Below are 26263 nucleotides of genomic sequence, written 5' to 3'. Positions count from 1 at the left end.
CAACATTCCAAAACGATCATGTATGTAAACCACTGGGAAAATGAAGAAAAGGAAACAAAGATAAAAAATTAGGATACAATGAGGAAACAAGACAGATGCACTGTGATTGACCTCAGGCTACAACTGACCAGAGGGGTGCTGGCTATTCTGCCCTCCACAATCTCTGCTCACCAGTCTATGAATTGAAACTCTTCCTTGACATCTTTCTCCAAGAAACTATTCAGCACTTCAACAAGTATTTAGATTAGCAGAAAGAATCCTGCAATAAAAGTAAGAGTGAAACTTTCATCTTTCAAAATTCCAGACATTCAGACTGGATGAAAACAGTCCATAAGATGGACAGAAAACCATTGAGAACATTTTAACTATTGCATATAGTAAAAGAAACAAATACAATTTCCACAAACGAAGTGCACATTTTAAGTACGATGTTACTTTCAACATTCCAAGTGGAAACAAAATTAACACTGAAAATAGTCAAGTGCGAAGTGTTCAAAGAATTTTTTAAAATTCCAATTTCATTCAAACTTTAGGAATCACATGCTGATAAGCTTCTCCTAGTAACATTCAATATACTGGAGAGAGTCCAACAACTGTCAAAATGTTCATAACCAATCTACAGACACAGCAGCTAGAAATGAGAATGGCCCAGAATCACTGGGTTCAAATGTACACACTACATATCAAATGTACAGCACAGGAAAAAAACGTATTGCCTGTTTGTAGTCTAAAGAGAAGATGACCTCGTAAAGATTCAAGACTGCTGTCCTGAAATGAACATTAATGAATAAGACACCAATATATACGTATACACACACACATCTATGTATGTACACACACACACACGTTGCCTCTCCAGGATCAAAGTCAGTATTCTTTCAGACAAAAGAATCTGGCAGATACAAATCTTTTTGAAAATCACCAAAATAATGAATTCCGAATCTAATTAACTTCTTTGCTTCCAAAAATAAATTTACCTTTACCTAAATGTTTTTTTAGAACTCCTGGTACTCTGAGGAGCACTTACAACATAAACATCCTGGAAAAATGGCTCCCACAGTAATCGTTCTTCCGAGTGCCTCTAAAATCAAAAGGAAAACTAACAGATATGAAGAAACTGATAGTACTACTGACTCTGATAAGAAAGAAAAGGCTGAAGGAAACACGCAAAACCTGAGCCAAGACTTCTTTTTAAATTAGCTGACTGAAAAGCAGCCCCCCGAGAGAAGAACTCAGCTTCACCGTGGTGAGAGTCTCGAGAGGGCAGAAATCATGGTATTATTACTCGGAGTCAGTGCATTACGGAGGCATTAACGCTACAATGAAATGAGAGGCTTCAGCCCGAGTTGCAGACGCTGGGTCCGTCCTGGCTGCTTAACCTCGAAGGTGAGAGAACGAAGGACAGTCACCCGCGGTCTCTCGGGCCGGGCTGCGCATGGGTCTCCAGGTCTTCAGCAAGCGAAGCGCCTGCAGACCTGAGCTTTAACTCCGGGAAAGTACCCCGGCGGCCGGTGAGAAAGTGCAGCTCGCCTCCAGCACTCCTTCCCCGGCCTCCATCCCCCACCCCTCCCCGCGAACGCCTCTTCGCGCTCTATTTTTAAAGGGCGAGAAACTTCAGAAACTTGCAACGGCACCAGCCCGCGGCTTGCCGACGGGGAGTCGGCGGCTCCCACCGGACGGGAACGGAACCCGAGGACGAAGTTAACAATGAAATCACGTGAAAGAGTTGAGAGCCGCACATCTGCGCTCCCAGCTTCGCCGAAGCCGCGGCCGCCCGGAGGCCGGTCCCGTGCGGCGGGGCGCAGGCGGGCCTGGCGGCTCCGCGCTGACAGGCGCCCGCCGCCCCCGGCGCCGGGGCTGACAGCCCGGCGCACACGCCGCCGCACGTGCGCCCTCCGCACCACAACACGGCCGCCTGTCACCCCGCGCCGCGCGGCCGCAGGGGCCGAGCGCGAGCGCCGGGAGCGCGGGCGCAGGGGCCGGGCGGGCCGGGCGGCGGGCGCAGGAGCCAGGCCAGTGGGCGCGCCCCGAGGGAGAGCCGGCCGACCGCACGGCCCGCCCGCGGCTTCGCGGCCTGGGCCACCGCCGCCGCCCCCTCCCGGCTGCCCGCTCCCCGGCTCCCCAGCCGAGCCCGGCCCGGGGCGGCGGCGGCGGCGGCGGCGCGCGGGCCGCGGGGCGGGGGAGCCGGGAGCCGGGCGCCGGCCGGGCGCGAGGGGGCGGCCGCGGCGCCCCAGCCCGAGGCCTGGCGCAGAGCAGCGGGAGGCGGTGCAGGCCGCGGCGGGGCCTGCAGCGGCCACCGGCCCCGCGAGGCAGCGAGGCGGGTCCCGGAGCGGCTCGGCCTCGGGCTTGACGGCCGGGGGCGGCCGGGGGCGGCCCCTCGACTACTTACCGGGGGTGAAGAGCGCCGGGTAAGTGGGGCCCCGGGCCGGACCGCGGAGATGCCCCAAACTGACACGGCCGCCATCTTGGAGACAGTGAGCTCCGGCCGGGGGGAGGGGAGGCGAGGCGGCGGAACAGCCGCGGGGGGAGGGGAAGCGTCGCGAGGGAACGGCTGCCTGGGGGAGGGCGCGGGAACAGCCCAAGAGCGAGGCGAGCGGGAGGGGGAGGAAGGGGCAGCGCGGGAGGGGGACGGCCGAGGAGCGGGAAGAGCTGGGCCGAGAGCCGGGAAAGGCCGGAGGGCGGGGCGGGGTAGGAGGGAAGAGCCGGCCGGGCGGATCACGTGGGGCCGGTACAAAAGGCCAAAGCCAAAGCGGGAGGAGGACTGGAGGAGGCCGGCGGCCGGGGCCTCCTGCTCGCCCCTCTAGTGCGGTTGGGCCGGGCGGATAGCCGGGGCCGGAGGTGCTGTGTCCCCATTGCACAGCTGGGAAAGAGAAGGGTCGCGCCGGGGTGGGGAGGCATCGGTGCGGCGCGGAAATCCGGTAGGATCTGAACTCTGATGGCGCCTGTGTTTACCGTCACCGAGCCTCCCTCCGCACCGTGGTGCCCGCGCCCAGCTCCCACGGCGACTCCCCGGAACCGGGTCGGGAGCTGGGGCGGAGGGCGGGGAGGAGGCCGCCTCGCTTCATCATTCCCTGTCTGCGCGCATCTTCTCCCCACACATCCACCCCTTTGAGGGAAAATCAGTAGGTGCGAGGAGGAGGGGAAGGGTAGAAAGTTGGACGCCGTGTCGAGCCCTTTCACCACAATGACTTCATCCTCCCTACCCCGGGAGGCTTGTTGGACCTCCCCAGAGCCATCTTTGTAGGGACCAGCGAAGGCTCGGTGGTGAGATCCGCACAGGTCACACGGCTGTCTGGTGGCACACTTCTGAGTTTGGAGCCTCCATCTGTCTAATGCCGACGCCTGTCTTGCACCTGTGCCCTCCGCAGCACTGCTCTTGTCCGAATTTATGGCCGAGCTGCGGACTGGCACTTTTCATGGCCTGCCTGTCCTCTACTGGCTTGCATGGATGTTTCTTTGTCTGGTCTCTCTTCCAATTTAAACTCCTGAGGCAGAGACTGAGTCATACTTTTTATTACCCTGCATTCCCTGGAAGGGCAGTAAATGACAAATGAAAAGACATACTAAATAATTGATAATCTTGTGTGGAAGCGTCTTCCTGCCACTGGACCTTTTTATCTGCTAGACTGTGTTCTCCCCAACACCTCCTCGTTTTATCTCAGCTTTACCTTTTGAAGTGCACCCTCTTGCTTACTACCTTATCGTCTACTTCCTTTTCTGAACTTTTGTAGTTTGACCACTTGCCCTGTTTTTCGTGTGGCACCGGTTGCGTGGCCTCATCTACATTTTATGAATGCATTCCCAGGTATATTCTCTTCTAGGATGCCTCTTTGCATCTCTAGTGGCCTAGAGTTGTGCAAGCAGTACAGACTCCAAAAAATGTTGCTAGTGAATGAACATTATTTCAGTTACTAAGAGATTGAATTTCCACCCCCCAAATCAAGCCCTGCCTTGTTTATACCTCAACCTATACTTTCCTGTCTCTATAGCTTTTCTCCACTCTAATCCTTAGCTTTATTTTTCTATACCATAGACTGTCTAGACCATTCAATAGTAACATAAAAACTTATATTTTCAACTCACTATCCTACCACTGACAACTGCTAACGTCAGTGTGATGTGGTGAGATTTACTGAATCACCCTTCATCACCTACTGCCAAGCCCCATCCCCAAATTAGGAGAGAAATTTGGGGATAGAAAATAATCTATTAGAAAGAATATTTTCCATCCTAGATGAATCAGACAGATGCAGTCTCAGGTAAAATGAGAGATATTTGTAATGAAAATACATCTGGGGGGAAGAAGTGGGGGAAATTCTCTTTTCGAAGAATAAAGCAATGTTTTTATTTCCCAAAGAGGACAGATAAAGTCATATTAATAGAAAAAATGAGTTCTTCGTGTGAGACTAGTGTGTGGTTTTCAGAAGAAAAATAATACAGAGATGAGTTGTGTTTGCTTTTGGTTAATTTAGGAAACTAGCCACAGGCATTCCCGTGAAAAGACCAAACTGGAGTTTAAGCACTCAGTAGCAAGAATTTAAAACAATTTGCAACAACAAAGCACAGTTTAGCTTTTCAAACAGCTTCTACAGAGACTCTTTGCTTTACATTTGCATAACTTAATGGCACATTCAGGTGGTCTTCTCAAAATAAAAGGTTTGCAACAAAGACATATTAAGGTCTTCATCTTTTGCATGTTAAAAAACAAAATCCACAGTACTGAGAGGACAGCTTCTCTTTGGTTCAAGCTTACTCAGAATTCAACCATGCAGGGCTGGCAGCTAAAAGTTCTTCCCCCTTACACATTTCTCTCTAGGAATCCCTGCCCTTTCAGTAGTATCTGTTATAAACTACAGTTTATGCAGAGTCCAGCTAAGCGTAAAATTGGAAGGCTGCTCTATCCTTGTTTCAACAGGAGTTTTTAGTCCATTTACATTTAATATAATTACTGCTGTATTTAGATTTATACCTGCCATCTTATTATTCATTTCCTTTGCCCATTTACTTTATATCCCTTATTCTCTTATGTCTTGCCTTTTGAATTAACTTAAATATTTAAGTATACCATTAACCTCCTCTATCAGTTTATTAATTATACATTTCTAAAGAAGTCTTAGAGATTACAGCATTCCTGATTGACTTATTACACTCTAGTATAAATGATTACTTTTACCACTTTCCCCCAAACGCTAAGGGCTTAGAATAATATTGTGCCTCCACTTACCCCTTCCCCTTTTGTGTTTATTGTCATGGATTTTAATTGTGCATATATTTTAAACCACACAAGGTTTTATAATCATCGTACAGTCAATACTCATTATATTCGCCTACATATTTACCCTTTATGTTGCTTCTTGTTCCAATATACATTTATGTGCTTATGACTGGAATTTTTTTCCCTCTGTTTGAATAATTCCTCTGTTCAGAGCAGGTCTGCTGGAGACAATTTCTCTCCATTTCTGTTTGCCTCAAAACTTCATTTTATCCTTCGTATTTTTGCTGGGAATAGCAGTCTCATTTAGCAAGTTTTTTCCAGCACTTTGAAGATCTCTGGTTTCCATCATTCCTTTGTTACTCCTTTGGAAAGTAATATCATTTTTCCTCTGGCTTCTTTTAGTTTTTTTTGTTTTTTGCTTAGTTTTCAGCCATTTTCCTGTGATGTGTCTAAATATGGTTTTCTTTGTACTCATCCCACTTGGCTCATGGGATGAGTGCCACTCATATAATCCCTTCAATTGGTAGCTTGATATCTTTTCTCTGTTTTAGAAAAATCTTGGTCACTATCTCTTCTTACCTCTCTTTTCCTTTTAGGATTTCATGTACACCTATGTCAGAATTTTTCATTGTTTACCATCTGCATTTCCTATTATATTTTTTGCCTCTTTGTGCATGAGTCTGTACATTTTGTACGCACAATTTAAATCTTATCTTAAATCTATTTATTGAGTTCTTAATATTGATCATTGTATTTTCAAATTCTAGGATGTTCATGTGATTTTTAAAAAAATAAAAGTTAATTCATTTGGAGAAATTTTCCATCTTTTTATTTTTCTCCACTTTTGCCAATACTTTCTTGAACATCAGTCCCAGCTATCTTAAATCTCTTTCTGATCATTACAATATCTAGATCTTCTGTGGGTCTATTTCTATTACATTTTCTTTCCATTGGTTTTTGGATTTGTTGATGTTGTTGTTGTTGTTTAAACTAGCTCTAGGCCTGCCTGGTAATTTTTAATAGAATGCCACACATTGAAACTATAGAGGGGACTTCCCTGGTGGTGCAGTGGTTGAGAGTCCGCCTGCTGATGCAGGGGACACGGGTTTGTGCCCCAGTCCAGGAAGATCCCACATGCCGCGGAGCGGCTGGGCCCATGAGCCATGGCCACCGAGCCTGCGCGTCTGCAGCCTGTGCTCCGCAACGGGAGAGGCCCGTGTACCGCAAAAAAAAAAAAAAAAAAAAACACTATAGAGGCTCTGGATAATATTATCCAGATAGTATTATCTCCTTTGCAGAGCTCTTAGGAGGACTGAGCACCTTAATAGATCAGAGACTGAATTAACTTACTGTTTTCACTGAATCATTGGTCTGCTCGAAGTACCCCCACCATACTCAGAACCAGGAAAAGTTTTAAAAATGAAAAGTTCTGTCCTTCCTTCTGATTAGAAGAATGTCTGAACAAGGCTTTGCCTGATGTATCAAGATATAGTTTCCAACACTTCCTGTGTATCAGAAACACCTGAGTACTTTTTAATAAGTAAAGATTCCAGGATTCCAGGCCAAACCTACTGAATCTGAGTTTCTGAGAGTGAGATGAATTTGACTCTGTGTTTTAAAAAGCTCTCCAAGTAAGAACTTCTGCTCTAACCATGATTGAGTAATGGGGACTGGATTTATCCTCCCCTCTTAAATGACTAGAAAACCTGAAAAAAGCTATATGAAACAACAGCTTTTAGACATTGGACAATAGACAGTGTAGGGCAGTGATGACTGAAACAAGAGAGGTACACAAGTGGAACCATCTAATTGCCCCAGCCTACTGCATTGAGACAGTGTCCAGGCCTCAGCCCAGAGCCCAGCAATATGCTGAGTTGAGGATACAAAGATCACAACTGAGGGAGAACAAGATAGCTAACATTTGCAGGACAGAGAACCAGAAAGGGGGAGGATGCATATATATATAGAATCCCAGGTATCTGCAGGGTCTGGGGATGGGTATTAATTTGCACATGTTTGAGAACAAACTAATTGGGGAAAGAGCCACCAAAAAATGACAGGTAAAACAATTCCCAGAGCTCCCATGTGGGTGGAAATAGTGCCTGTTTCCAGAAGCCAGAATGGAAAGAGCTTTCAACACTGTCGGCCTTGGGTAGAGTCCTCAGGAGGGTATCATCTTAGTACTGAGGATGAATTTACCCTCTATTGGGGATTAGCAGAGAGATTTGAAGAATAATGGCTGGAATATTCCCAAATTGAATAAAAACTGTAGATCCACAAATTCAAGGGAGTTTAATGAACACCAAGCAGAATAAACAAAATTATAATTTTGTTTATTAACACCAAGGCACATTATAGTAAAGTTACTGAAAATCAATGATAAAGAGAAAAATCTTAACATTTGCCAGATTAAAAGAGACACATTACATATAAAGCAACAAAGGTAAGAATTACATTAGACTTATCTTTAGAAACTATACAACCAAGAAGAAAATGAGAAAAAATAACTTTAGATTATTGAAAGATTAAAAACTCCATCTGAAATTCCTTAGTCAGCAAAAAAAAAGAATGTCTTTTAGAAATGAGGGCAAAATAACAAGTTTTTCAGACACACAAAAAGCTAAGACAGTTTATCCCTAGCTGACCTGAACTGCCAGAAATGTGGAAACCATTTCTTCAGAAAGAAGAGGAAAGTATATATCCTTTATTAGATGGAAATGTGGGTTTGTAGAAAGGTATTAAGAGTACTGGAAATGAGAAATGTGTGGATAAGCATAATTTTTTAAATTAATCTCCTTTATAAGATGATTGATTTGAAGGCAAATTAAAGACAATGCACATGGAGTTTAAAACTTATGTAGAATGAAGTGGATGGTGGGGTTGTCTAAGGAAATGGGAGTAGCTGTCACAGGGTTTTACACTGCACATACAGTGGTATAATATTTGCAGGTAGACTGGGGTAAGCTAAAGATGCATATTGTAAACTCTAGAGCAACCACTGAAAGGAACAATAATAATAAATCTGAGGTATAGCTAATAGGCCAGTACTAGAAATAAAATGGAGTCACAAAATTACTCAACCCAGAAGACAGGAAAAGAAGAATAAAAGGAACAAAGAACAGATGAGATAAATAGAAAACTATAGCAAAATGATAGATTTAAACTCAACCATATTGGCAATTATATTAAATATATATGGTATAAACATCCAAATAAAAGGTACAGATTATCAGATTGAATAAAAGCATGAGCCAAATATGTAGTGTCTATAAGGAACAAATTTTAAATGAAAAGACACAGATAAGTTACTATTAAAAGAATGAGAAAAGATACACCATGCAAACACTAATCAAAAGAATGCTGGAATGGCTGTATTAATATAAAAAAAGGTAGATTGTAGATCAGGGAATATTACCAGGAATAAAAGTGGATATTTTAGAATGATAAAAGAGTCAATTCATCAAAAGGACTTAACAATCATAAATGTATATAGAACTAATAACAGACCTTCAAAATACTGAAGCAAAAACTGATAGAAATGAAGAGAAATAGACAAATCTACAATTACAGTTAAAATTTCAACACTCCTGTATCAATAATTGATTAAAAAATCAGTAGAAAGAGAATGAGTAATGATATAGAATATGTGAAGAACATTGTCCACTAATAGAGATTTATAAAACATTGTACCCAACAACAGAAGAATCCACATTTTCTGCTAGTGCACACAAAATATTCACCAAAATAGACTATATTCTGGATCATGAAACAAATTTTAATATATTCAAGACGATTGAAATTATACACACTGTGATCTCTGACAAAAAATGAAATTAAGCTGATATTAATTACAGAAATGTATCTGGAAAATCAGTAAATGTTTGCAAAGCAAGGAACACGTGGGTCAAAGAAGAAATTACAAGAGAACTTAGAACGTGTTTTATTGAATGAAAATGAAACATATCAAAATATGTAGAGGCTAGCTAAATCAGTGCTTAGAGGGACGTTTAGAGCACTAAACAGTTATATTAGAAGAGTGGGAACAAATCAATGAAGCATCTACATTAAGAAATTAGAAAAGCAAACAAAAACCCCATAGTAAATAGAGGGAGGAAATAATAAAGAGTTGCAATCAATGAAATGAAAAGCAGGAAAGCAAAAGAGAAAAATCAATGAAACTAAAAGATGGTTTGTTGAAAAGATTTTAAAAATCAATTAAATTCTAAGGAGACTGACCAGGAAAACAAAAAGAGAAAACATGAATTAACAATATAAAGAATGAAAAGAGAGACATAACCTTAGATACTACACACATTAAAAGAATAAGGAATAATATGAACAACCTTATGCCAAAACATTTGACAACTTAGATTAATGTCATTCCTTGAATGACAATCTACTAAAGGATATACCAGAAGAAATAGATAATTTGAATAATCCTACATCTATTAAAGGGACGGAATTTATAGTTTATAAACCTTCCACAAAGATACTTCAGGGATATATGGTCTCACTGGTAAGTTCTACCAAACATTTAATAAATAAATAAAACCAATTCTCCATAAATTCTTCCAGAAAATTGAAGGGGAGAGAATATTTCCCAACTTATTTTCTGAGGTCAGCATTACTCTGATTGCAGCACCAGACAAAGGCGTTGCTAGAAAAGGAGTATCCTTCATGAATGTGGAAGCACAGATGCAAAATTCTTTCAAAATTTTTAGCAAATTGAATATGACTGTATATAAAACAAATAATATATCATGGCCAACTGGGTTTATCCAGGAATGCAAGGCTGGTTTAACATTTGAAAATCAGTTGAGGTAATTCACCATCCTAGAAGACTAAAAAACAAAAAATCATATGATCATCACAACAGATACAGAAAAAGCATTTGACAAAATCCAACATCTATTCCACACAGAAATCTCTCAGCAAATTAGGGATAGAAGGGAATCTTTTCTCCCCCGATGAAGAGTATTTTTAAAAATGTAAAACTAGCGTGATATTTAATGATAAAAGACCAATACTTTGCTTCGGAGACATGATCAAGGCAAAGATGCCTGCTGTCACCACGTCTATTCAACATTATGCTCTAGATTCTAGCCAGATCAGTAAGACAGGAAAATGAAAGGGCATTTAGACTGCAAAGAAAGACATTCAACTTTTATTCATAGATGACATGATTGTCTATCTAGAAAATCATACAGAATCTACAAACAACTGCTAAAATTAATGTTTTTCAAGGTTGCAGCACGTAAGATCAACATACAAAAAGCAAGTGTTAATGATCTGATTTCAAAATGGGCAAAGGATTTGAAGTGGCTTTTCTCCAGAGAGGATATACAAATGGTCAATAAGTGCATCAAAAGATGCTCAACATCACTAATCATTAGGGAAATGCAAAATCAAAACCACAATGAAATACCACCTCACACCCATTAGGGTGTCTACTATAAAAAATAACAAACAACAGAAAATAACAATGTCGATGAAGATGTGGAGAAATTGGAACACTTGTGTGTTGTTCAAAATGTAAAATGTTGCAGCCACTGTGGAAAATAGCATGGTTGTTCCTCCAGAAATTAGAAATAGAAATACCATGTGATCTAACAATTTCACATCTGGGTGTATATCTAAAAGAATTCAAAGCGAGTTCTTGAAGAGATAGTTGCACATTCGTGTTCATAGCAGCATTATTCACAGTAGCTAAGAGGTAGAAGCAACCCAAATGTCCATTGATGGATGAATGGATAAATGAAATATGGTCTATACTTACAATGGAATATTATTCACCTTTGAAAAGGAAGGAAATTCTGACTTCTGCTACAGCATGGAAGAACCTTGAGAATATTATGTGAAGCAAAATAAGCCAGTCACAAAAAGACAAAAATTGTATGATACCACTTATAATGAAGTCCTAGAGTAGTCAAGTGTATAGAGACATAAAGTAGAATGGTGGTTTCCAGGAGATAGTGGGAAGGGGAAATGGGAAGTTATTATTTAATAAGGAGAGTTTCAGTCTTGCGCTGGAGATGGATGGTAATGATGGTTGCACAATAACATAATGGATGTACTTAACACCACTGAACTGTACATTAAAAATGGTTAAGATGGGGAATTCCCTAGTGGTCCAGTGGTTAGGACTCCATGCTTCCATTGCTGGGGGCCCGGGTTCGATCCCTTGTCAGGGAACTAATATCTCACAAGCCGTGCAGCAGGGCCAAAGGGAAAAAAAAAAAAAAGGTTGGTGAATTTTATGTTATGTGTATTTTACCAGAGTTAAAAAATAAATTGTGGGCGTCCCTGGTGGCACAGTGGTTGAGAGTCCGCCTGCCAATACAGGGGACATGGGTTCATGCCCCGGTACGGGAAGATCCCACATGCTGCGGAGCGGCTAGGCCCGTGAGCCATGGCCACTGAGACTGTGCGTCCGGAGCCTGTGCTCCGCAATGGGAGAGGCCACAACAGTGAGAGGCCTGCGTACTGGGAAAAAAAAAAAAAATTGTATTTCTATATACCAGCAACAAACAATTGGAGCTGAAAATGTAAAAAAACAATATATTTTACAATCACATCAAAAATATGAAATATTTAGGGGTTAATCTGACAAATAATGTGCAAGATATGTTTATTGAGTACAAAATATTGCCGAGAATGTTCAAGAAGGCCTAAGAATATGGAAAGATATACCTTCTTCTGGATTGGAAAACTCAATATTGTTAAGATGTCAATTATCACCACATTGATTTATAGATTCATTGCACTCGCAATCATAATCCCAGCAGGATTCATTTCTAGAAACTGACAAGCAGATCCTAAAATTCTTTTGGAAATACAAAAGATGTAGAAGTGCCATGCAACTTTGAAAATGAGCAAAGTTGAAGGAGTTTTTACTGCCTGTCTTTACGACTTTCTACGTTTTCTCATGCAGGGCACATCAGTAGTAATAGCGGCCATACTGTCACATAGGTCTGTTGTGAGAGTTTAAAGTTGCTATAGGTATAGCACGAAGTCTGCACTATATAATAAGCACAATTTTTAGTACTGTTATTATTGTGGTAGTTTAATGTGCATTTCCCTGGTTACTAGTGAGATCGACCTTTTTTTATACATTTATCGGCCATTTCAGCTTTCTTTTCTGTGAAGTTCTTGATCTAATCTTTTGCCTATTTTTCTATTGCATTGCTTGCATCTTTCTTAATTCTTTATATTTTCCAGGTCCTGATACATGTCAGTTATATATGTTGTATATTATTTCCCCTAGTTTTTTTAATTATTTATGTATTTATTTATTTTTATTAGTTTCTGCTTTATAACAAAGTGAATCAGTCATACATATACATCTGTTCCCACATCCCTTCCCTCGTGCTCCCCTAGTTTTTAGCTTGTCATTTCACTTTTCTTAGTGGTGTCTCTTGGTGAACAAAAGCTCCTATTATTAATTTACATAAATGTGTCAATCCTTTCTTTTTATCATTTGTGTGGTGATAGTTTATACCCTTGTTTTGCTTCTAATCTTGCAAAAGAAATGCTTTCAAACTGAGGGTGATATTTGCTATAGTTTTTGAGGATGCTCTTAATAAGAATGAGGAACTTACCTTCTATTTCCACATTGCTAAGAGTTTTTAACATTACCAAAGACTGAATTTTGTCAAATGCTTTTCCTGCAACTAATGACATGATTGTTAATTTCCTCCTTTAACCTCTGAAGGCAATGAGGGGCAATGATTATTTTTCTAATGTTAAATCCATTTTGCATCCTGGACAAATCCAACTTGGTCATGATATATTATATTTTAAAAATAGCAGGATTTACCTGCATAGGTAAATTTTTTAGGATTTGTGTGATTATGTCCCTGAGTGAATCTTGTCTATAATTTTCCTGTCTTGGATTATTCTTTCTTATTTTGTTATCAAAGTTATGCTTGCCTCATGAAATGAGAAAGGAGAGTTCTTTCTTTTTCTATTCTCTAGATAGTTTTTTTAAGATCTTTATTTATTTATTTATTTATTTTGGCTGCTCCAGGTCTTAGTTATGGCATGCAGGGTCTTCGTTGTGGCATGCGGACTCTTAGTTGCCACATGCATGCAGGATCTAGTTCCCTGACCAAGGATCGAACGCAGGCCTTCTGCATTGAGAGCACAGAGTCTTACCCACTGGTCCACCAGGGAAGTCCCTCCTGATAGTTTTATAAGGTAAAATTATTTGTTCTTTAAATATTTGGAAAAATTCACCAGTAAAACCATCCAGACCTAGTGTTTTCCCTGTGGGAAAATGTTTGCATACTGATGCAATTTCTTATAATGGTTGTAAAATAATTATGGTTTCCCATCTTCTTTAATCAGTTTTGATAACATATTTTTCTAAGAATTTGTCTATTTCATTTTCATTTTCAGGAAGTTGTTTATAGTATCCTTTAATATCCATGTAATTTCTGTAGTATCTGTAATTATGTTTTCTTTACTATTCTTACTATTGTTTATTTTTGCCTTCTCATCTTTTTTTCCTTGAACATTATTGGCAGAAAATGCTATAAACCTTTTCAAAGAAACAGCTTCTGGATTTGTTGATCTCTATTTCTGTTTATTTTTTAATTTCCTTAATTTTCATCTTTATCAATATTTCTTTTCTTCTATTTACTTTAGATTTATTCTTTTGTTTTTTATCTAACTTCTTGAGGGGGTACTTAGCACCTTTACCTTTTCTTCTTTTCTAATATAAGAATTTAACACTGCTAAACAATGGTATGTGGTATTTTTATCATTTTCAAGATCAAAATATTTTTCTGAGTTACGTAATACTGTATTTGTTAATTTTCAAATATAGGGAACTTTTCTAGTTATCTTTTTATTGTTCATTCTTAACTTAATTAAGCTATGGTTAAATAACATAATTTGCATGATATTAATCCTTTGAAAATTTGTTGAGAATTGTTTTATGGCCTAGTGCATATGATCAATTTCATAAGTATTTCACCGTGCTTGAAAAAAAAGTGATACTGGAAAACAATACTCTATATATGGCTATTGGATCAAGCTTCTTAACTGTGTTGTTTAAATCTTCTGTTACCTTATGTTGTTTTTCTCCTGCTTGATTTATCCATTATTAAGAGTAACGTAAAATTCTCTACAATGATGATGGATTTGCCTATTTTCCCTTGAAATTCTCTCCAAGTTTAAAAATACAAGTGTGTTTTGAGGCTATGTTATTAGGTTCACATACACATAATTGTGATATCATTCTTGGGAAGTGAACTTTTGTATTATTATACTGTGGTAAATAATCTCCAGTAGTATTTTTTGCCTTAAAGTTTATTTGGTCTGATGCTAGCTTTCATTTGGTTGGTATTTGCCTGATATATCTTTTTCTACTCTTTTCCTTCAACTCTCTGTATGCTTATGTCTTAAAAATGTCTCTTGTAAGCCAACTAATATCCTGACTTTAAAAAACATAGTTTAGGGCTCTCCTGGTGGCACAGTGGTTAAGAATCCACCTGCCAGTGTAGAGGACTGGGGTTCAAGCCCTGGTCCAGGAAGATCCCACTTGCTGCAGAGCGACTAAGCTCGTGCGCCACAACTGCTGAGCCTGCACTCTAGAGCCCGCGAGCCACAACTACTGAAGGCCGCACACCTAGAGCCTGTGGTCCGCAACAAGAGAAGCCACTGCAGTGAGAAGCCCGTGCACCGCAAGGAAGAGTAGCCCCTGCTCGCCGCAACTAGAGAAAGCCTGCACGCAGCAACGAAGACCCAACACAGCCAAAAATAAAATAAAAATAAATAAAAAACAAATAAATTTATAAAACCATAGTTTAATATTTTTTCTTTAACTAGAGCACTTTGTCTATTTATTTTTTATTTGTATTTACTTCTACTATTTTATTTTGTGGTTTTTAGTTATCCTATCTTTTCTATACTTATTTGCAGTTACTTTCTTGCCTTATTTTGAATTTTTAAAGATTTTTTAAAAATTGACTGAAGTGGATGATAAATATCCTTCTTTTAGTTGTAATGCCAGACACTTTAATACGTATACTTGTCAAAGTCTAAAGGTATTATTTCTATCATCTTGTTGAATGGCACAAGAATCCTAGAACAGTTAAACTGTGATACCCCGTTCTTAGTATACTTGGTATTTTTTTCATGTGTATTGTCTCTTTTTTTTAAGTCCTCAAAATATTATTGTTTACATAGTTTTTAAAAATATTTATTTTAATTAATTAATTTTTTAAAAATTTATTTCATTTATTTTATTTTTGGCTGCATTGGGTCTTCGTTGCTGCGTGCCAGCTTTCTCTAGTTTCAGCGAGCGGGGTCTACTCTTCGTTGTGGTGCACAGGCTTCTCATTGTGGTGGCTTCTGTTGTTGCAGAGCATGGGATCTAGGCGTGTGGGCTTCAGTAGTTGTGGCTCGTGGGCTCCAGAGCACAGGCTGAGTAGTTGTGGCTCACGGCCTTAGCTGCTCCGCGGCATGTGGGATCTCCCCGGACCAGGGCTTGAACCTGTGTCACCTGCATTGGCAGGCGGATTCTTAACCACTGCACCACCAGGAAAGCCCTTATTTATTATTTATTTATTAATATTTGGCTGCGCCAGGTCTTAGCTGCGGCACTCGGGATCTTCGTTGCAGCATGCAGGCTTCTTGGCTGCAGCATGCATGCGAGATCTAGTTCCCCGACCAGGGATTGAACCTGGACCACCTACATTGGGAGCGTGGAGGCTTACCCACTGGACCTCCAGGGAAGTCCCTATAGTTTATATAGTTGACGTTTGTTTCGAATTACCAAATACTTACAATTTCTCTGCTCATCACTCCTTCTTGAATCTCAGACCCTCCGTGCAGAATCATTTCACTCTGCTTGAAATATATTCTCTAAAATTATCTTTAGTGAAGATCTTTCGGCCAAGGTATTATCCTTTTTTTCTTTTTACTTTAAAATAATTTCCATACTTTTATTTTGAAATAACTCTCATTTACAGAAGAGTTGAAATGATAGTCCAGAAAGTTCCACCATAACCTTCACCCAGCTTTTGGGAAGAACATCACAGAGATGGTGTGTTCCTCTCCTGGCATCACATCAGAGGCTGCCTTATATTAATGTGATGCATTTCCGCTGATGTTACCCTTGATGGCTTAGTTTAGGGGTTTTCTTGTCTGTAAAGTTACAATTGTTCTGTTATCTACCCTGTTGTTAGAAGCCAGTCACCGCGATCCTGCCTGCATCGCGGGAAGGGAAGCTTCACCTCCTGGAGAAGGATTGAAGAACCACCAAGCATTCAAGCAATGACTTGCCCTCCAAAGGAGGAATGTGTGGTGGCAAGGGCACCCCTCCAAACTGAAAATTGTGCTGTAAATTGTACCTGTCACTCTCACACGGCAACCTTCCTTGGCTCCCGATCACGCATGGAAGAAAGGCCATGCTTCTCAGTGAGACCTGCAGAGTTCACCTGCTGAGCCCATTTTCTTGCCCTCCCCATCCTCTGCCTTCCTGCATTACTTGTAACACATCAGATATGCTGTGTTTTCTCCTATCTACATGAGTCCACATATGCAGTTCCATTCTGGCTGGAAGGTTCTCTTCTTGTTTGTCTCTCTGAGGCTGCAGGCAATTACACTGTTGATCCCCCTGTTGCTAACAGGCCATCCTACCATTCTATGTGGGCAGCTAGCTGCCTGCTGTTGGGTGACTGAATACATGGTAAGATCAGCGAGTCCTGAGAAGATAAACCCTTCTTCTTTCAGTGTGGATTGATTTTCTAGGTTAGAAGTAATATTATTTGGGTGTATATGACAGTATAGTGTCCTGTAAGCCCCCAGATGATGGTGCTAGAAGGACAACAAAGAAAACAAATCCAAATTCAGAAAAAGTATACATCCTTGTGCGGGTGGATTCCTGCCCACTTTGTAACTGAGGAGGTCCCGTGGTACGTAATCGACCTACTACCATGTGACATCTGTTTCCCCTGGGAGGTGGTACCATAGTAGGGGCACAGGATTGTTGCTGCTGGCATGTCGGGCACTCAGCAATGTCAGTTAGCCTATGATTCACAAGGCTGGCTCTGGTGAGGGCAAGTCCAGATTGACGAGGTTTTGCACAGTTTCTGTCTTGACACCATTACCACTTTATTTACAGGCAAGCACTATGGTCAGACAAGGAGGTTGACCGGCATCTGCAAAGTGAGTTGTCTTGCCAAACTGATTATGCTGAGCCTTCTCCGCAGCGGAGGACTCTTGGTGGACAGTTACCTGTGCACAAATTAGTCGCACACTCTTGGCCCAAAGCTCCTCACTACCAGTCTCCCCATTGTGGTCATTCCAAGTCACTGGTCATCCAATCAAGGCACTAGCCTTTGCCCAGGAATCGATGTAGTTTCTTAGTTCAGGCTAATCTCTTCTTCTGGATGTAGAGGACAAGGAGATGTGTTGCTTAATGTTCATCCCACTGGGAGGATTTTTCTGCTTCCCTGTCCTTCAGGACAACTTCTGAGAGGGGCTACATCACAAGCAGCATCTCTAAATCAGGCTCAAAATAGTTTCTCCTCAGTCAATGACACATTAGTGTCCACTGTCAAACAGGGGCCAGAGTGTAGCATGAGCAGACACACAGCAAATATGATCCATCTGCTCTTTTTTCCTAATTAATTAATTAATTAATTTGGCTGCACCAGATCTTAGTTGCGGCATGCGGGATCTTCATCGTGGCGTGCAGGATCTTTAGTTGCGGCATGCGGGATCTTTAGTTGCGGCATGTGGGATCTAGTTCCCAGACCAGGGAATCGAACCCAGGCCCCCTGCATTGGGAACGTGGAGTCTTAACCACTGGACCACCAGGGAAGTCCCAATCCATCTGCTCTTGAAACAGTTATCTTTCAGGACCTGTTCAGGCATAGTCCTTATTGTACATATTTATTCCTTTTTTTGATGTAGCACCTCTGGGCAAGAGTAGTATAACAGCTAATTGGACCAGCTAACGCCTGGCCCACGTAAGGCAGCATAGGTTACATGGTGTCTGACGGCCCAGTTGCAAGTCAAAAGCTGTTTCTTTTTCTTTCTTTTAAAAGAAATCTTTAAAAATTTTATGATAATAATAATAAAATAAAAAATACAAGAGCTCTTTCTTAAAAAAACAAACAAAAAAACACCTCGCCTCCTCTAAGAACCTGAGACATTTCCTGTGAGCTTGCACATCACTTGTTACTGGGGCTCTGTAACCTCCTGATCTGCCCCAAACACACTGATGAAAAAAGGCTGAGGGTGGGGGAAATCACCAGCCACACATATCTGGTCCTCGTCCAGGTGTAGTTAGAGACCTCCCTGCAGGCCGGGATGATTCTAGCATTCAAGGTCCTTCATGATCTGGCATTGTCTGTTTCTAGAAATTCATCTCCTGAACTCTGTTACATTCATCCTTCCTCCAACTTTTGACCACTTAAAAATGGATCTTAGGGACTTCCCTGGCGGTCCAGTGGTTAAGACTCTGCGCTTCCACTGCGTGGGGGGTGGGTTTGATCCTCGGTCAGGGAACTAAGATCCCGCATGCCACTCTCGTTGTAGCCAAAAATTTTTTTTTAAATAAAATAAAATAAACGTGGATTTTAGAAGGACCATTGCAATTCCTTAAGGAAAAAACTGTTTTAAATTAGTCTGCCAATGTCTATAAATCCTTGATTAAGGGCTTCCCTGGTGGCGCAGTGGTTGAGAATCTGCCTGCTAATGCAGGGGACACGGGTTCGAGCCCTGGTCTGGGAGGATCCCACATGCCACGGAGCAGCTGGGCCCGTGAGCCACAGCTACTGAGCCTGTGCATCTGGAGCCTGTGCTCCGCAACAAGAGAGGCCGCAATAGTGAGAGGCCCGTGCACTGCGATGAAGAGTGGCCTCCGCTTGCCACAACTAGAGAAAGCCCTCGCACAGAAACGAAGACCCAACACAGCAAAAATAATAATAAATAAATTAATAAACTCCTACCCCCAACATCAAAAAAAAATTTCCATCAGGCAGGACGATCACATACTTTGAAAAAAAAATCCTTGATTAAGGAAAAGGAAGTTCTGAGCAAAATGCCAGTGATTTTGCTTACTGTCTTTTGAAAGAAATTTTTGTTTTGAAATATAACAAACATGAAGCTATAATACACAGATAAATCATATAAAACACTTGTACCATTTACAGAATAATGATATGGTGAACATCTACATACACATCTCTCCCTCTGTCTCTCTTTCTCACTCACAGACACACACACACCTAAACACACTCAGGGTAATAAATAGAATATTTACTGGTACCTTTAATATTTTTCCTCCATTTCCCCCTCCCCAACTTCCAAGTAACCACTATTCTGTGTTAATAATTTCCTTGCTTTTTTTTTTTTACAGTTTTCCACCTATGTTTGTATTCCTAAACAAACAATACATTGTTTTGAAAAACTGAGTATCAGATAGAAACCTAGTTGTGTAAAGGAAGGGCCACTGTGACCGGGGAGTCAGTGGGTAAGGTAAGGTCATGGGTGAGTGAGGCCAAGAATCACAGGGCGCACCACGGTCAGGACAGCAGGCGGGGTTGGAGTATGTATGGACCAGGTATTGGATGCACAGCAGAAATCTGTCAGAGAGAGTGGGTTGCCCTGTATTTTCAGCTTCTATGTTTATGACCCACCTCTAGTGCTCATGAATAAATGAAAGCGACCACTTATGTGGAGTGAACTAACATTCTGGGCATAAAGAGAAGAGTGGGCATTCATAACCATATGGTTAAGCTAAGTCAAGTTTACATAAGAATCAGTGCCAGGCTCACTCTGTCCTCAGAAAGATGGTACAATGGCATTAGAGATCTTGGAAATTATGATCTTCAGTATACTGGTCTTTTGGGTACATTGGATAGCTTGCCCTCACATCCAGGATGTTGCTGTGATCCTAGTACTTCTTTCATGGTACTTCATGGGATTCCCTTTACCCCTCTCCTATGTGGAATCTTCTTTTTCCTCATATCTTATCTGGTTCTCAGCTAAATCTTTTTTTTTTTTTTTCTGCTTGAGAGCTTCTTGAGGAAAGAGTGCATGGGAGGCAAATTTGGAGGGATTTTGAAAGTCTAAAAATATTTTAAATCTATCTTCATACTTACATAATAAATGAGCTGGGTATAAAATAAAATTATGCAAGAAAATAATTTTCTTTCAGAATCTTGAGGCAATGCTCTGTAGTCTTTTTACTTGCAGAGTTTCTAAAGGAAAGTCAAAAACATTCATATTCCAAATTCTACCCTCTCTTTTCTAAAAACCAGCCCTCCCACCACCATCTCTAGAAGATTGTAGAATCTTCTCTTTGTTCCCAGTGTTCTGAAATTTCACAGTGAGGTACCTTAGTGTAAGTCTTTTTAATCAATTGTGCCAGACTCTACACCCCTGCCAAACTCTATACCACTGGGCAATTGCTCCTCACCTACCAATGACAGAAAAATTCAGGTTTCTAGATTTGTGAAATTCACTCAACAGGGCTTTTGATCAAACAACTTGTTCTTCAGCTCTGAGATTTTTTTCTTAAATTACTTTAATTGCTGATTTCTGCCTCTCCATTTTCTCTCTTTCTGGACTTCCTATTACTTAGGTTTTGGACTCACTGGACAGATCCTCTTACCTTCTCACCTGTTCTCTCTAATCTTCTATCTCTTTGTCTTTTTTCTCCACTTTTGCGGAAATTTCCAAAACTGTTTTTCCAAGGAGCTCCTCATTTCTGCTAACATGTATTTAATTTCTAAGGGCTGTGTTTTTCTTCTCCTAGTGTTCCTTGTCATAGGATCCTCTTCTTATGTCATGAATGTGACACTATCTTATCTTTCTGAGGATGTGAATAATAGTCCCCCCAGCCCCTGCCCATGTTTTTTCTCCTTCTGTGCTCTCTGATTCTCTAACTTGGACTTTTTTTTTTTCTGTTTGATTTTGTATCTTGCCTCTTTTGCTCAGGATTAAATTCCGATTACTCATCCCCAGCCAGAATACTCCAAAAGTGATGTATCCTTCTCAGGGTAACATCTCTGGAGGTATGTGAATTCCACTTATCCCTCACTGATGAAGTTCATTTTTTAAAACAACTTTGTTGAGATATAATTCACATACTATAAAGCTCACCCATTTAAAGTATACAATTCAATAACCACAGAAATCACAATTTAAAAAGTGTATAATTCAATGGCTTTTACTATGTCCACAGGGTTTTGTGATTTCCACCACAGTCTAATTTTAGAACATTTTCATCCCCCTTAAAAATAACATACCCATTAGCTGTGACCTCTCGTCTCCTTCCCACCCCCCACCCCACGTCCACTTCACCAACAGCCCTAATAACTACTAATCGACTTTGTAGATTTGCCTGTCCTTGACATTTCATATACATGGAAGCATACACTATGTGGTCTTTTGTGACTGGCTTCTTTCACACAGCATAATTTTTTCAAGGTTGGTTTGTGCTATGACATGTGTCAGTACTTTGTTTCTTTTTATGACTGAGTAATACGCCATTGTATGAATATGTCACATTTTATTTATCCATTCATGAGTTGATGGACATTTGGATTGCTTCTACTTTTTGGCTATCATGAATAATTCTTCTAGAAACATTTGTTTGTGTACAAGTTCTTATGTGGACATATGCTTTCATTTCTTCTGGGTGTATACCTAAGAGTGAAATTACTGAGTCATATGGTAACTCTATGTTTAAATTTTTGAGGAAGTGCCAAACTGTTTTTCAAAGTGGCTATACCATTTTACATTCCCACCGGCAACCTATGAGGCTTACAATTCTCCACATCCTCACCAAAACTTGTTATTGTCCATATTTTTTATTATAACCACCCTATAGGTTGGGTGCTTTAGCAGAATCTTACTGTGGTTTTGGTTTCCTTAATGAGTAATGAGGCTGAGCATCTTTTCCTGTGCTTAAGGGCCACTTGTATACCTTCTTGAAAGAAATGTATATTCAAATCTCTTACCCATTTAAAATTTGGGTTATTACTAAGTTATAAGCATTTTTATGTATTCTGGATACAGCCCATTATCAGACATAAGATTTGCAAATATTTTCTCTCATTTTTTGGGTTGTCTTCTCACCATCATTTTGCCCCCAGCTTTACTGAGATATATGAAATATAACAATGTTTAACTTCAGGGTGTATAACATGATGATTTGGTATATGTACATACTGTGAAATGATCATCACAATAAGGTTAGTCAACACATCCATCACTGCACATAGTTATCTTTCGTGTATGTGTGTGTGTGTACACGCTGAGAATATTTAAGAGATTCTCATTTAGCAACTTCCAAATAGTCTTCACTTTCTTTATGGTATAATTTGCAGCACAAAAGTTTTTAATTCTCATGTAGTCCAAATTATCAATTTTTTTCTTTCACTGCTTGCACCTTTGATTATATATATATATATATATATATATATATATATATATATATATATGTAAGATGTGAATTCAAAAATATTCAAAATTCTATAAAGGGTAAGAGCTAATTACACAAAATTTTCTTAGAAAATATCAATATTTCTATACAGGAAAAAATGGAACTCTTACCCAAAATAACAGTACAATTATGAATTTATGTAGCTCCATTCCCTCCATTTCTTTCAATTTTCTTATTTAACAAACTTAATTTTTACAATTTCCAAGATAATTCCATTCATAAGCAATCAACAATATTTTCAACCATTAGTCAAAAGCATTGTAGTACATTGTATTTTGTGATAATAAGACGAATATAGGGCTTCCCTGGTGGCGCAGTGGTTGGGAATCTGCCTGCCAATGCAGGGGACATGGGTTCAAGCCCTGGTCCGGGAAGATCCCATGTGCTGCAGAGCAACCAAGCCCGTGCACCACAACTACTGAAGCCCATGTGCCTAGAGCCCGCGAGCCACAACTACTGACCCCACGTGCTGCAACTACTGAAGCCTGCATGCCTAGAGCCCATGTTCCACAACGAGTAGAAGCCACCGCAATGAGAAGCCCATGCACCACAATGAAGAGTAGCCCCCGCTCACTGCAACTGGAGAAAGCCAGCGCACAGCAGCGAAGACCAAATGCAGCCAAAAATAAAATAAATAAATTTATTTGAAAAAAAACTTGAATACAAAAATGTCTTCTGATTTATATGTTCTGGAAAAAAACAAAAGTACAGACAGCATTATGGCTGATGCTCTAATATCCACTCCACCCCCTCCCCCCCAGCAGCAGTGTGGCTGGGGGAACTGAGCTCAGCTTAAGAGGGGCGTGGTCCAATAAGTGTTAAGGTGTTCTCGCCCTGTTCCATGTTCTGTTCAAGAAGGGGCATCTTAAACCCTAAACAAAACGAAAAGACAACCTATGGACTGGGAAAAAATATTTGCAAATGATGCGACTGACAAGGGCTTAATTTCCAAAATATACAGATAGCACATACAACTCAATAACAAAAAAACAAACAACCCAATCAAAAAATGGGCAGACGAAGATGTACAGGTGGCAAACAGGCACATGAAAAGATGCTCAACATCACTAATTATTGGAGAAATGCAAATCAAGACTACAAAGAGGTATCACCTCACTCCAGTCAGAATGGCCATCATCAAAAAGTCTACAAATAATAAATGCTGGAGAGGGTGTGGAGAAAAGGGAACCCTCCTACACTGTTGGTCGGAATGTAAATTGGTGCAGCCACTATGGAGAACAGTATGGAGCTTCCTTAAAAAACTAAAAATGGAGCTACCACATGATCTAGTGATCCCACTCCTGGGCATCTACCCAGAGAGAACTCTAATTCAAAAAGATACATGCACCCCAGTGCTCAGCAGCACTATTCACAATAGCCAAGACATGGAAGCAAGCTAAGACCTTGGCACTTCCTCTTAATCCTTCTATGTATCTTTTGTCATCTGGCTCTGCTATTCCTCAAACTTCTTTCATATTCTTTCCAAAATTGTGCCTCTTCTCAAGAACCCTACCCCTGTTGGCATATGATATTGCCTCCTGCTTCATGGAGAAAATTGGAATTACTCAGAGTAAAACCTCCAGATGTCCTGCTCCTGTACTAACTAACTTCTTTCCAGGGGGTTCCTCCTCCCTTTTGAAGCTAATCATTACACCCATGGAGACAATTCCTCTCATCAACTCAGGATCTGAGCTCATCACACCGCATCTCCTACTCTTGCTTCTCAGCTTACTGACACGCGCAAATTTCAGCCATCTTACAAAATTAAGACAAAACAAAACGCCGTCCCTCTTTGACTCTTGAACACCTGCAGCTGTTGACCCTTTTCTCCTGCCCCTCCAGGTCCAGCTATTTATTAAGGGAGTGGTCTATGTTCATTACATTCATTGCATTGCCTGCTATTTGCTTGCTGAACATTTACTGTGAGCTGGATGATTTACATACATTATCTCCAGTCTTTAAATCAATACCACTAAGTAGGGCCATCACTCGCATTTTTTAATGTATGAGGTGCCCGAGGCTCAAAAAGATTTAAGTATCCTGTTTCAGCTCAAACGACTAAACTGACAGCATCAGGATTAGAGCCAGGTCACTTTGAATACAAGTCATGTCATTTGCTTTCTATCAGCGGTTCCCAAACTTGGCAGGGCATCAGCATCAGGCCAAGACCGTTCAAAAACACAGGTTCTTGGGTCCCACCCCAGATCTGCCAAGCCATAATCTCCTGATGAACAGCCCAGGAGTCCAACTTCTTTCTTTAGCTTCTGGAACACCACTCTGCTCTTGGATTTCCTCCCTTCCTTTCTGACCTTTCCTTCCTTGTCACTGTCTTCCCTGTGATCTGGACACATCCTAAATGTTGGCAACCCTCACCTTGGTTTCTATCCTCACGCTCTTCTCACTCCAAACATTGTGCTTGAGTGATCTCATCACCTTCCCTGGATCTAATTGCTGTTTATGTATTAATTCCTCCCAAACTGGTATTTCCAGCCTCACTCAGCCTCACTCTCGGCTGATGGATCTGTAAGTCTGTATGTGAGATATTGCCAGTTGACTATAACTTAGGTACCTTAAAACTCAACAGATCTGGGCTTCCCTGGTGGCGCAGTGGTTAAGAATCCGCCTGCCAATGCAGGGGACACAGGTTCAACCCCTGGACCGGGAAGATCCCACGTGCCGTGGGGCAACTAAGCCCGTGTGCCACAACTACTGAGCCTGCACTGTAGAGTCCACAAGCCTCAACTACTGAAGCCCACGTTCCACAACTACTGAAGCCCACGTACCTGGAGCCCATGCTCCGCAACAAGAGAAGCCACCGCAATGAGAAGCCCCCGCACACCGCAATGAAGAGTAGCCCCTGCTCTCCGCAACTAGAGAAAAACCCGCGCACAGCAACGAAGACCCAACGCAGCCAAAAATAAATAAAATAAATTTATTTTTAAAAAACCCAAACTCAACAGATCCATAAAAGAATTCATGATCTTTCTCAAAAAACCTGCTCCCAGGTCTGGCTTCATGGGTGTCTTAGTCAGCTCAGGCTACCCTAACAAAGTACCTCAGAGTGGGCGGCTCAGACAACAGGAATTTGTTTCCTTGCAGTTCTGGAGGCTGGAAGTCTGAGATCAGGGTACTGGCCTGGTTGGGCTCTGGTATGAGCCCTCTCCTTGGCTGGCTGCTGGCTGGCTTTTCCTTGGTGTGTGCAGTGTCCCTCTTCATATAAGGCCACCAATCCTCTTGGATAGGACCCCACCCTTAGGACCTCATTTAACTTTAACCACCCCCTAAAGGCCTTGTCTCCAAATAGAGCCGCATTGGAGGATAGAGAGCGTCAATCTGTGAGTTCTGGGGGGACACAGACATTCAGTCCATAACAACAGGTCCGCAACCAGGCAGTCCCTCAGGGACCCAAGCTCAGAAGGGTCTCATAGTTGGCGTTTAGCGCTCTGCATTAGCTGTTTTGAAATTCTTAATAACTTTATCTTTGAATGTATGTTTTGTAGGTGAAGTCCTACGAGACAATGGAACACGTGTGTCGGCTCACACGCCACCCTCTCTCCCTCCGCCACCCTGCACCCGTGGGA

The 26263-nt window shown here is 41.2% G+C and overlaps 1 protein-coding gene across 1 annotated transcript in view; it reads right to left on the bottom strand.

Annotated features, from left to right (window-relative positions):
- The window catches only part of KAT6A (lysine acetyltransferase 6A), a 109081-nt gene extending 106601 nt beyond the window's left edge, over nt 1–2480 (bottom strand). Inside the window, exon 1 of the mRNA XM_082608492.1 lies at nt 2390–2480. The gene's annotated coding sequence lies outside the window, so the exon portion shown is untranslated. The remainder of the gene's footprint in view (nt 1–2389) is intronic.
- Between the last annotated feature and the right edge of the window lie 23783 nt (nt 2481–26263).

Source organism: Mesoplodon mirus, assembly GCF_964341445.2.
Source record: "Mesoplodon mirus genome assembly, chromosome: 20".
In the NCBI taxonomy this organism is placed as follows: domain Eukaryota; kingdom Metazoa; phylum Chordata; class Mammalia; order Artiodactyla; family Ziphiidae; genus Mesoplodon; species Mesoplodon mirus.
This window is presented reverse-complemented; position numbering and strand designations above follow the sequence as displayed.